The 12,096-nt window shown below is 40.9% G+C and overlaps 1 protein-coding gene across 2 annotated transcripts in view; it reads right to left on the bottom strand.

Annotated features, from left to right (window-relative positions):
• The window catches only part of LOC136423601 (neuroligin-4, X-linked-like), a 49,276-nt gene that overhangs the window by 22,712 nt on the left and 14,468 nt on the right, over window positions 1-12,096 (bottom strand). Inside the window, exon 1 of one of the 2 annotated variants that reach the window (XM_066411828.1) lies at window positions 4,698-5,043. The exons of the other annotated variant lie outside the window; for it this stretch is intronic. The gene's annotated coding sequence lies outside the window, so the exon portion shown is untranslated. Of the gene's footprint in view, window positions 1-4,697; window positions 5,044-12,096 lie in introns of those variants that run through there. 2 annotated transcript variants of the gene reach the window in all.

Genomic DNA, 12,096 nt, shown 5'->3' on the forward strand with positions numbered 1-12,096 from the left:
TAACACAGGTTATCACTTTGCCTTCGGGGCCAGCGCGGTAATGGTAGGTTAGCTCTTAGCAGGTATTTCCAAAGTCCAATATTGTATAGCGGGTGATCTTTATTACAACCTCCCTCAAAACCCCTTATCCGCAACTGCCATATTCACGTCGTATCGTCTCGGTGGGGTATCGTCTCAACAACTTTTAACAAGAAATCGAAAATCCTATACCTCCGTGACATATTTTTTTAACTTCTTGTTTTGTTCATAATTGTATATTTCTCGTTGACGCTGTCTATGAATTTTCCCACTGGATCCCATAAGCCAACAAGCATTCATATAGCAGGAAATTAAAGACACAAAATGAGATAACATTTTATAACTGGGACCTTTCTGGGGCCTTTGACCTAACTTCCTGTCAGTGTCTATGACGTGATTAGCATGTAATAAGGGTGGAAACACAAACAGACGGATGCACCAAAACCAGACGGGCAAATCTCTTACATACGTAATACCTAATAAAGTATGCCGATATAATACATGTCTATTACACACAAAACATGTTCCACCCTCGTGCACATGTAATTCTGGGTTACTGACGTCATTAACAATACCAATCACTTCCTACCAGCCTCCGGGACCAAATTTGACAAAGGACAACGTCAACCTTCCAATCCTGCCAGTCTCTTGTTACACCATCTTCCCCCTCAACTCCAGCCTCTCCACTGTATTCAAATAACTACGGACACACAGCGGCACAAACAAACTGACACACCGAAAACAATACCTCAGTCTTCACGCGGGTGAAGATTCCATAAGCATTACGGAATACATTTTGCTTTACGTACATATCATGCTATCAAGGATATTCACACCCTAAAGCAAAGTATAATTCATTAGAGGTAGTGAGCAAGAAACAGAACTTATTCCTCCACAAGCAGTGCTGAGAACGAATTCAGAATATATATCGCATAAACTGACAACGACCGATGACACTTGACAACTAGTCTACAACCGTAACATTCTACTGTAATGTTCAAATCCTATGCAGACTGGGCATATAGAAGCTATAACCGTTATATGATCAGGTTGTAAAAACGTCATTTGCAAGTGACCTTTATCCATTGTCCCTCTGGCCTGCGGTAGCTGGAAACAATAAATGTTATTTATAAAACACATTCGGAGACAGCCTGAATTCATTTCTACATAAAGACCAGTGATTGCAAATGTTGTAAAATGCAGCCTATACTGCCTTTTGAGATTGTTTACGGTGCAATGGGGGAAGACTTGCTCCAAAAGCAATACAAATGATGATGAACATTTTTAATAGAGCGTTCAAATCAGTAGAAATACGTTTCAACGCAATAAAGTAAAGTAGATAAACTTCCTATAACAATACTACACTATGGCAATATGCGGTGTTTGTATGTCACCAGATTGGCTCTTCCCGACCTAAGTCTTGTAGACTGACTGTAATACAGATATGTACCACACTGTGAAAAATACTAGTAACCGATGCTGCTTCAGCTTACTTGAACCTCCTTGGTATGCTAGTTGTCTTGACAATGCAGCTCAACTACTTAAAACTATATGAAAACTGCACACAAAATCTGTTACTGCACCAGAGAACAATTGCATGCAACACAAGACCACAGCATGTCCAGAAAAAAAATAAACAAGAACCGGAGGTTCTACTGCAGTACCAAAGTCACACACCAGGGGGCTCAAGATCGACTTTACAATAAAATACCTTCGTCTTTCCAACAGCTACCCACATACCACATAGCTGTACAATCCATTCAGGGGCTCTAAAGTTATGCTGACCACAAATATTCTGAAACAAAAACAGGCAGACCAAAAACAATACCTCCATTTTCCACGAAGGTTACAATAGGCGGTTTAGGGGTAGAAAGAGTGAAACTGGAATATTCATTCCACGAATAAGCCATGGATTTTACCAGACGACATGCTCCGTTTTACTTTGACAGTAAGTGTGGACAGTGGCCTTAAAGAGAGCTGACGCATTGAGAGACATTTGTGCAAGACGGTACTTACATTTCAATCCCTTAAGTACGCTCGATCATTTTGTCAATAGAACTAATTGCGTTGCCACAAACGATTCGACACACTCGGGGGCTCCCTAAACGGAGGTGGAGGCGGGTGACTGTATTTCCTGGGGGCGCTATTTGCAGGGCGACTGCATTTATTCTTCGAGAAAAGTATGTTCAAGTAATAACGTGCACACATATATATTAGTCTCACAGTGGCATACATGAGTACGTATGGTGCACAATCAAGGCATTACAGTGCACAATCACACTTAGAGATTTACGAATATGATCTCAACAAATATACCTCGCTGTTTCACACGTCATGTGCCCCGGCAATACATCTGTCAGTCTTTGGTTTTAAGGAAAACAACTTCATCGGATCTTCCTTTTGCAGTTATCAGTGTATTACAGAGTACGTGTACAAAATAAAGTACCACTTATTTCTTTTCTCTTTCACCGTTTGGTACGCAGTTGATCCTTAAGTTTGTTTCCTGGGTTTGAGAGTTGGCTATGATGTATAATTGTATATACCTTGTATTTGTAGGCAGGCAAATATGTACATTTATACTCTAATCACTTGGGCCAACATAATGTTTGAACAGTGAACTATTAGGAATAGGATTTTCTTGCTACAGCTCCAACAACTTAAACCTGACGCAAGACGAAGAAGTTTTCAAATGGCATTTGTCTTAGGAAGAATTCTTGGCAACCTGCCTTGAAGTTAGGTGGTATAAGTTAATGTATAATGTAAGGGCTCCCTTGGAAATCAGTTACATAGTTAACTGAAAGGACCACCCTAAAGATTAATAAATAAATAAATAAATAAATAAGTTACAGACATACCTACACTGTTGTGGTGTGAAATATGTATGCGTAGTATTGCTTACTAACAAAGTTTTCCACTAAAAGAAGGGAAAATTTCATGGCCATTGATTCGGAAATATTCCTGGTTTTCTGTACTGTTAGTCAGCTGCGCAGTCTTAATGTTTAAGATACGGATACCTACAAATAGTATCTTAGCGCAAGCCATGTTTTCATTAGTTTAGACGGTTGAATATATACTGCTGGAAGCATATATCATCATACTGAAAGCTGTACAAACTTGACGGTTTCAGTATGATGAGGGTGAATATTACGTCTCGTTTCACTTTTCATGCATACAAAGTACCAATTTGTGTGGCGAGCTCAAAATCATCCTCCTGCAGTCCCAGACTTGGAGTCAATTAGGGCTAGTGATGGTATCAGTGACTTTTTCGGCTTCTCATCAATATCTATTGCATATTTAGCGAAGAGTTATAATTCTCTCGGCAGACATTCGTTTTCAAGCTTATCTAGAATTTCAAACTGTAGCAACCGTCAACTACAAAACTAGATATTCATGACGGGCAAAGACAACTAGTATTGTCAAAAAAGTTGATTTTTGGGGCTTCTCATCAATATCTATTGCATATTTAGCGAAGAGTTATTATTCTCTCGACAGATATTTGTTGCCGAGCTTATCTAGAATTTCAAACTGCAGCAACCATGAACTACAAAACTAGATATTCATGACGGCCAAAGACAACTAGTATTGCAAAAAAAGTTGATTTTTTGGTCTTCTCATCAATATCTAAACGCATATTTAGCGAAGAGTTATTATTCTCTCGGCAGACATTCGTTTTTCGAGCTTATCTAGAATTTCAAACTGCAGCAACCATGAACTACAAAACTAGATATTCATGAACAAAGACAACTAGCTAGTGCTGTCAGAGAAAAAGTTTAATGATTGAAAGCCTTCAAACTTTGGGTTAGAAATAAGCTAATTTACTTGCTGGAAAGCAAAGAGGGGATTAAAGTATTTCGCGGTCATGGAGTTACGCGTGTTGCCGCAAGGCATGGACGAATTTCGCTCGAAGAGTTTGTGGGCAACGGTCCAAAAGACACAAGCTGCTGCTTCTACAAAAAAAGCAACGCCGCGTTCCTCATACAAAGTACAGAATTTGGATAGTTGCAGGTAAGGGATGTAACGACAGCAGTTACAGAAACAATTCACCAAGAGATAGACCTAAAATGCACCTCATGCAAAGTCGAAAATTGTGTGGAAATTTGAGATAATGGTACGAAAAAGACAGCAGTTATAAGTAATTCTCCATGCCAAGGAAAATACGCAAAACTGATATCAATGTGTTAGATTGAGCAGTCAGTCTTTCTAATGGGGTGTCGGGTGTGATGACACCAATTTTCAGTGACGGAAATGTTCCCCTTTTAGCGTCACTGATATACCGGTAATATCAGCAATGGCGGAAAACAACCTAACCTAAAACGTTTCCCAATAACTACATACAACAGCGTCGTCTTAGGTTCCTTCCTCTTACACTAGCACCGACGTTAGTCGTACGGTTGGAACCAATTCCGATCAATCACCAAAGACAAGATACAACGTGAAATTCTACGAATAAAATGGTTAAAGGAACCTCAATTAATCAACTGGTACTACCAAGGGAAATAGCCGTCAACTAGCCGATTTCCCCGCGACAATGTCACACATTTGATTAATAAAGAACCTGATATGTGTATGGATCCATCTGAAGAATAACAACGAACCACCGGGAATAAAGAAGGAGATGCATTTACCAATTACGGTTAAAGTCAAGGTGAATTCCCGTCCTGATACAAGGTTAGATATACCTGAACGTTCCGCTACACGATCCTGGATGATATTAAGTTGTTAGGCGCGTTGCTGAACTCGATGATCTTTCGCTCTTCGTTGCTCTCCCCGTATCGTACGGCGTTACCTCTTGGTATACACGGATCTATTCTACAACCTTTCGGGAGATTGTGATGTCGTCAGCCAGCTACAGGTCACGCTAGGCAGCCGTCATGCCTCAGCTAAGCTCCCCTTGCTGACGGGACCGGTGTCAGTAGTGGATGAAAATACCATCTCAGGAATTCCGACATCGCCCAGAGGCCAACGAGGAGCGCCCGTGTGATTTATCTGCAACTCTTCCGCACGTTAGATCGATTCAGTCCGGTACGGTGGACACGCTCCCAACGCTCAGAGCTGGCTGGAGTGTGGGGCCGTCCTACCGCCAATCGGCTGGCTCCATTTGCAAACGAATTTCACTATTCAATCAGTTGTTCGTAATTTATTCTCATAATCAGTAGGCAGACGAAGTCACGGGAAGATTTCCCAGTCAACAAAATTCGAACGCTAATCTTTGTAAATTACAGTCTTATCAACTGATCAGACACAGAGTGACGAATGTTACACTATGTTTACTGTAATTGATAGATAATTATTCCCCCATACGAGTTGCATGTGCTTTGAATGTGTATGAAACAATCAAGCCACACATATAAGTATGTGTCTCAAATATGTCATCATTCATCAAAATTTGGGACAAAAAGGTGGCCTGACATTCCGCACAGTTTTCGCCCCCTTTCCGTGATGCCCCGACAGTTTGTCTAAATTACAACTTGGGACGGTTTTGAAGTTTGAGTAGGTTGCTATTAGGCGCAGCAGATCCTTTGATCTTCTCGCGCAAAGAGGGACTTAACAGGCCGCTGCCCTGAGCGGTAGTTTGTCGGACCTCATTCCCCCTTCCTTAACCACTATCGATCATAGAAATGTCATAATAAATAGCCCGCATAAACCTACATGTCAAGGAGCAATAGGGGCTGCCTGAGTATTGGAATTACACCAAACACGCGGACGACAACGTGCGATTAAATCATTTTACTTTAAAGAAGGGTGTATCGACCTTCCGTTCTTGGCTTCTAATAAGAATCTAGCCAGCTTATGTAAAAACAGATGTTTTTCATCACCGTTTTAAGTCTGCGGACTGTTATCGGATGAAAGACACTATGATTTAACTACGGTTGTCTATAAAGTTGCACCCGAAGGCACATCCCTTCCACACGCACTGACGATTACAACAGCGTACGGATTAACAGCCGTGATTTTAATGGAAGTCTTGATACGATGATTTAATGGAAAGCCAACACGATTGGTCCCTCTACACTCCTTGTATGTAACTCTTTCTCATAGAAATATGGTGTCGCCCATATTTTACGGTATGGAGAGACAATGCTACCCCATGTGAAGACAGCAACGGCGCCACAGTTGCCAAAGATAAATACATTATTAATCCTAAGGGTTCAGTTTGCAATAATGCTGATAGTTATTTACTGCCAGAAGGGATAAGGACGTGTCCTGTGGCTACATCTTTCCATCTGTTCCAGCATTAGAATCTGGCTCTATCTAACAAGCTTAAATAGGAGCAACTGCATAAGAAGTATAGATAGTACAATGGGAAACTTATGGGCCCACTGGAATGACACAAAACCTTTGCTGTATACATTGACTGGAAAAGTTTCTCATGTGTTAAGGCGCGTAGTTTGATAATATTGTTTCCCCCTTTGTATTTTTGTCAGTATTTTCTGTCAGAAGGCATTTACCAGGAAATTAAGACATGATTTTTTGGCCAATCGGAAAAACGGATGAGGTTTTGTGAACACTATCAAATTCTAATTTTACGCCCCAAGTCCCAGTGAACGTGTCTTTTGCCTATAAAAGGTTTCAATCATTACCATGACGTGCATGTCGTTGTATGTATCACCTGCTCATAATATTTAGCGGCATGGTTTGTTATCATCATGTGTGCCACACCCTAATCAATGAAATGAAAAAAGGATGAAACAATATCGTCTTGTGCAGTTCCAACAAATTCGCCAGATGGCCTAAACCTACACGACTTGCTTTCCTTCCGAAGACCTATCCATGACTAAAAAATCATGACCATAGCGTTTTCAGAACAGGAGATATAGAAATTGGAAATTCCGCTGCAGTACCATAGGAAGCCACTAGGGGGCTCAAAATTTAATCATTTTGCAACTTTTAGGTCTCATCAAGACTTACCATCATACCAAATATCAAGACAATCCACCTAGGGAGAGAGAGGTTCCCGAAAACATAACCTTCTTGGCGAAGGCAGTTTTCATACCGCTTTTATTCTTTTTCGTCACTGTGTCGGTATCAGTACTTTCTATTGGACAATGGGATGATCTATGCCCATATTATGTATCGTAAAGAACTGAGTTGTTTGAAAAGGTTGGTGCTACGTTTTCTTTTGGTAGGGGGCCAAAATCAATGTGCACGCAGATATCGCAGATGAAATCAGGCATGTGTAGCTTAGGCAACATTATTAGTTGTTTTGATTGATATGTTTTTGAGTATAAGCATACTTCATTTGCTGGTTTTCTCATTACCTCTACATTGCAAGCTTTGTTTTACATTTATTTAACGGTATTTCTCAATGTAAGGCAAGTGTCGGCCACATAAAGGCTCTGAACTAAAGGAAATAGCGGTGTACATTGGTTTTGAAGCCTTGCGGGCTGTATTTGTGTGGGAAGCACTCCCCAGCAAGGAAGGGAGTTCAAAATTTTAGCAATCCGGGGAAATAAGCTATTGCTGTAGGCAGACTTTGAGACAGTTATTTGGACAGTGTAGTGATGTGAGCGAGAAGAGAATCTAGCATTACGCTGAAATTCTCTCAGTGGTGGCACAGGCAATGTGAGGCCATTGAAAGCATCTTCCATGAAAGCATCTGTAGAAGAGGGACAAGTCAGTGTTGAAAAAAGAGACATAGATCCAGGACTTCGGGATGAAGTGAGCACAGACACACAAGACTTGCCGTGGCCGAGGAACGATCTATATTTATATTCCACACTCCCATCCTCTCCTCTCTATCCCTGTCTTACCTAGTGTGTGTCCCTTTTAATCGCCTAAACTGCTGATTCCTTATATATCAAATAAAGAATCTTCACCAGATGTCTGACAGGTCAATCAATGATGCTGCTAGATGGGTCTTTCAAGATGTGTCAGCTCTTCGCACTATCTGTCTGCCTTATCTTGTCTCTCAGCATTCCTTAAGAATTCAGATGGTCTTATCTATTTGTAAACACATGGAATAAATAAGTCAAAAACTATCTAAGGCTATACTGCATTAGCAACTTTTGGCCCGTGAGAGAGGGAGTCTAGTGCACTGCTGTTCACAGTTTGTTCACGACTAGAGGGCGACCCTGCAAATCACGTGACCGCTTAGCCTGGCTTACATGATTACAAAGTATCGAATTTTTCCTACCATGACGTCACAGGCAATGTTTTCCCCTCTAGCAGTTTCACGACTTTGGCCTTGTGCCTCGTTAAAGTTGCGCATAAATTTATCAAGGGCTAGCCAATGGAAAGAGAGAACCAAACAAGTTATAGTACTGCAGACGGTATGCTATAATCTTATAATCTCCGACTGAGGATAAGCCTACCTCGGGAAAGATTTGGTGGCTCTGCCCGTCGTTGTAGAAATACAATCTTCTCTAGCAAGTGATAGATTTACCCCTATGGGCTCTTTGCATACCGAATGATTACGTGTACATGTTCTATAGTTAGAAATAAAACCACGAAGACCTTGGCATTCATGAAATGCATAGTGTGAGAGGAACACGTTGAGAAGTTGCTATACTGCAGACGGCATACTATAATCTTATAATATTAGACTGAGGATAAGACGACTCCGGCAAAGATTTGGTGGCTCTGCCAGTCGTTGTAGAAAGGCAATCCTCTCTTGCAAGTGATAAATTTCCCCCTATGGGCTCATTGCACAACGGATGATTGTGCGTACATGTCCTATCTATAGTTAAAAATGAAACGTCTGACGACCTTAGCATTCATGAAATACATTATGTGAGAAGGACAAGGACATTTAAGTTCGTTTCAGTTTATCATACTTAATTCTGTAATGCATGACCTAAAGTTTACATTGATGGCACAAAGCGCTTCTGGCTCTGTTTGACTAATGCACACGTCCGTCGGGCAGGTAATTATATATATAAAGAAGTCACATTATTCCATGACTTAGGGGGATATGATGGTTGGCGCATAACGTTGTTGTTCCATAATATCATTAATATTGTTATCATTACTCTTAACTTTATCAAGCTCATTATTCTTTGATGTGGCTCTGTTAAAATAAGTTACTAAGTTGAGTGCAGTGCCAGATCAGATGGTCATTGTCTCTGTCTAAAGGAAAAAACAACAACTTTTGACCAACATAAGAGCCAATGACATGAAAATAATAACTACAAGGTTCAACATGGCAGTCTTTGGATAACCCTTAGACTTCCATATGAATTTTTCGGCATCTTTCAATTGCACTTACAACTCCATGCAAAAATTTGACAACTTCATACATTCCTGACATTCCTGATGCATATTGTTATGAACATACTGTTCGAGAATATTAGCATGCATAGCTAGATTCCCTCTACTGTTATTAATGACTTAGATCAGTTCTTGAAAATTGCTAGATTTTAGCAATAGTTCAACTGTCACGTATGTACAAGTTGCCATACATTGTACCTGTTATAATTGTCGCTCAATAAAGTTCTTCTTGTTCTCATGAGACTTAAGAGTATCTTTTTAGATTCGTCTCCACACGTACACGAAAGTGCAGAGCCGCTTTTATCAGGTCAAGCCAACATTAGACATCCCCATCACAACCACAATCTTTAACAAAAGCCTTCTCTTGATTATAATCCAATCAACCAACTAACCAATTAGCAGGGTATTCTTGACTCAACAATCCGTGGCCTCTGGAGCAAGCCCACAGTAATAACCAATCAGTAACCATATAATTGGACACTGAACATTGGACTAATGGTGGGGTGACGTTAGGGCATGGAAGGCATCGGCTGGAGGGGGTAAGGGTCGATCAAACCAGATCAGATAAATCTGAATTAATCCATGGCGGGGCGTCAACTGTTATCAATCTTTCACTAAATATGAGTACCGAGAGACGTCCGGAATACGTATTAATTTCATGATTCCGTTCTCTTGATGTGCAGCATCCCCAGAAGGCAATAGAGAAATCTGTATACCACGTAGAGAGTGAGTAAGCTTAACACCCTTTAAAAAATCAGTCTGATACACCGTTCTTGGTCTTAAAGCTCAACCGTGATCAAAGGATGCACACGTACTCCCTTGCTTGGATGAGCAGAACGGTTTTGGCAATTCCACTCCATTACCATGTTAGTGATACTAATACTCGAAAAAGAGTTAGTGATATCTGTGCTGAAAAGCTTTTTAAAAAGTTAGAAATATAGTACATGGATACCTACAGTACATTCATTTTATGTCCCTTAGAACCAGTACGTGATATGCTCATCTTCACCGTTGATTCCCCATGCGGATTCGTGTGATGTTAACCAAGTTTGCGCCTCTTTTCTAAGGTTACAAAGGGCAATAGGTTGTACTCCCGAAGCGAACGCAGCCCTTTTCATTACTGACCTTTCGACACAATCTGCTAAAGGAATTTAAAAGGCTTGTCTCGCAATTAGAACGCAGTTGAGTACAAGTTTGTGGCGTGTTCATTCCGGTTTAAGTTAAGTTAGGCCATGTTGATTTAATAATATGGATGTCATCCTCTGGGAACCCCAAAATTTATGCGAGCGTGTGAATGAAAAAAATTGCAAAAAATAAAGTTGCCTACAATTATGAAATCTACATGGTCAGGAAGGTTGAACAAAACTAAACACACAGAGTATGGTATACCGATTCTTCATCTTTGTTATCTCACATCTTCTTCTTTGATTTTGGAATCGACTTTGGTATTCTACGGTATCAGTATCCGTTTCCGAGATATCTTTTGCAATTTACAGCATTTTTTTTTTCATTTTGCAGCTAGCTAGCTCCTTGTACTATTTACAGTATGGCCAATTTTTAATTTTTAATTTGGAAACGGACGAAAATTGATGCGTGGGCGGATGTCATCGATATAATCAAATAAACATTGCCTATAGTTAAGTTAAAGTCCTTCCCGCACCAGGTGCTGCGTAGGGCGGCACCCATCTTTCAGTAGCTCTTGGGCCACACAACTTTGTGCAATCACTACAACTGGGGGCTAGCCACTGATAGTGGTGTGTGTTCAACAACCATCCTCTTTCCAAAACTTGTCAAGCAGAGAAAGCAGTTATGTACCGTTTTTAAAGTCTTTGGTATGACTCGGCCTGGAATCGAACTCACGACCTACCGTATGCAAAGCGAACCAGGCTATTGCATCGGTCATTCTAGTACCGTCCTCACAGAACAAATGTCACTCCTCTGTCACGCATAACAAGACAGGTGTGCTTGTATTGAACGCGGGGTTCGTGTCCTCTACTCCAAGTTCATCAATGCACTATCATTACCAAGAGACGGCGTCAGAAGGCCGTTTGAGAGAATCGATCCTGCCAATCCCACGGACGTCTTCTATAAGCTCTGGAGGTTCGCAAGGTGCAGTCACCGTCGATTGACTGATTCTAACAATTTTCCTTTGTAAAACTCCTGTGTGCTATCCCGCCAATTACACCCTAATGTCGTTTTTCACCATTAAAAAACGAATCGATACAGCCGAAGGGAGTTTGCATCAGCAGTGGGAGGAAACGTACTGCCGTCATATCATTTATCAACTTGAAGGCATTCTGCAACATAGGCCGTTATACGGACTATGACAAGATAGATGCGGTACACGAGAAACGGCTTTAAGATCGATGACTTGGCTACTGTAAAGGGAACTTGACAGACTATCTTACTTTCGCTTCCATTTAAGGTGTCTCTCAGCCCCTATATGTCTGCAGGCAGCTATGGGCCTCATTGGTATCCTGAGAACGATTTGACATCGTGGATTACGCCAGGACGCATCCTTAGTGTTGGCAAAGGGCAGGCGATATACCGCTGGGTTTGAAAATAATCAGAGGAGACATTCATCAACATACATCGCTCACTTGGGAGGAAACATACGACCTCTCTCGGATATAATGGCCCAAAGTCGGAACAACAATCTTAAGTGAGCACTTTCCCGGTCCAGGCGGTTATTAGACTATTGGTACTGCTTAGCTGCCCAAAATTGGATATGACAAAATATGGGCAGGGACAAAAGTGCACCGTTATACAGTCAACATGTTGAACAATTGTTCGAGACGAAAAAGTAAGTTTCGAGTCCACAAATAAAATGCAGTGTTAGATATTCCGCCCACACTAGTTCATGAACAAGCA

The sequence above is a fragment of the Branchiostoma lanceolatum genome, chromosome 17, assembly GCF_035083965.1.
Source record: "Branchiostoma lanceolatum isolate klBraLanc5 chromosome 17, klBraLanc5.hap2, whole genome shotgun sequence".
Taxonomy (NCBI): domain Eukaryota; kingdom Metazoa; phylum Chordata; class Leptocardii; order Amphioxiformes; family Branchiostomatidae; genus Branchiostoma; species Branchiostoma lanceolatum.